Below are 688 nucleotides of genomic sequence, written 5' to 3'. Positions count from 1 at the left end.
ACCTCTCACAGGGCATGCCCTGTATGCTCTTTTTTAGCAGAAACTAACTTTGATGGAAAGTCAGTTTTTCTCATGTTGACTTTTCTAGCATAGGCTGCACATTCTCCCATAAATCAACATGAACATCTCAACCCTGGAGGCAGAGATAGCATCCTCTTGGCTTCCTACTGTCACTTCCTGTTTATTGCACATTTATTTTCATTCAAGAAGCCTCTTTTAAGCTCATGCTGTCTAGCTTTACAACCATTTATCTGAACTTGCTGCTCTCATCTTCTCATCTTTAGATTCCCCAGCAATTAATGAGAACATTGTCATCTGACCCACAGCCTTCATCCTTAACTATCAAACATCTTACCCTACGTCTGAGCTACTTAATTGGCCTTTTCTATTCCAAAAATCTTTGCCTCCATTCAACTTCCACATTGTAATTCCAAAGACATACCATGGGTCTAGTCAACCTCAAGAATCTTAAGTCCAGAATCTTAAACTTTGACTATAAACCATTATCCTACACTTCTGTCTCACTAAAAGAAAAAGAGAAGAGCAAAAGGAGGGAAGGAAAATGGGAATGAGAAAGAAAGAAAAAAAGAAAGAAAGAAAGGAAGAAAGAGAAAGAAAGAAAGAAAGAAAGAGAGAAAGAAAGGGAGAAAGAAAGGGAGAAAGAAAGAAAGAAAGAAAGAAAGAAAGA

This window comes from Lontra canadensis, unplaced genomic scaffold (genome assembly GCF_010015895.1).
Source record: "Lontra canadensis isolate GAN:19392208 unplaced genomic scaffold, GSC_riverotter_1.0 scaffold2, whole genome shotgun sequence".
NCBI classification, from domain to species: domain Eukaryota; kingdom Metazoa; phylum Chordata; class Mammalia; order Carnivora; family Mustelidae; genus Lontra; species Lontra canadensis.
Note: the sequence above shows the minus strand (reverse complement) of the source record.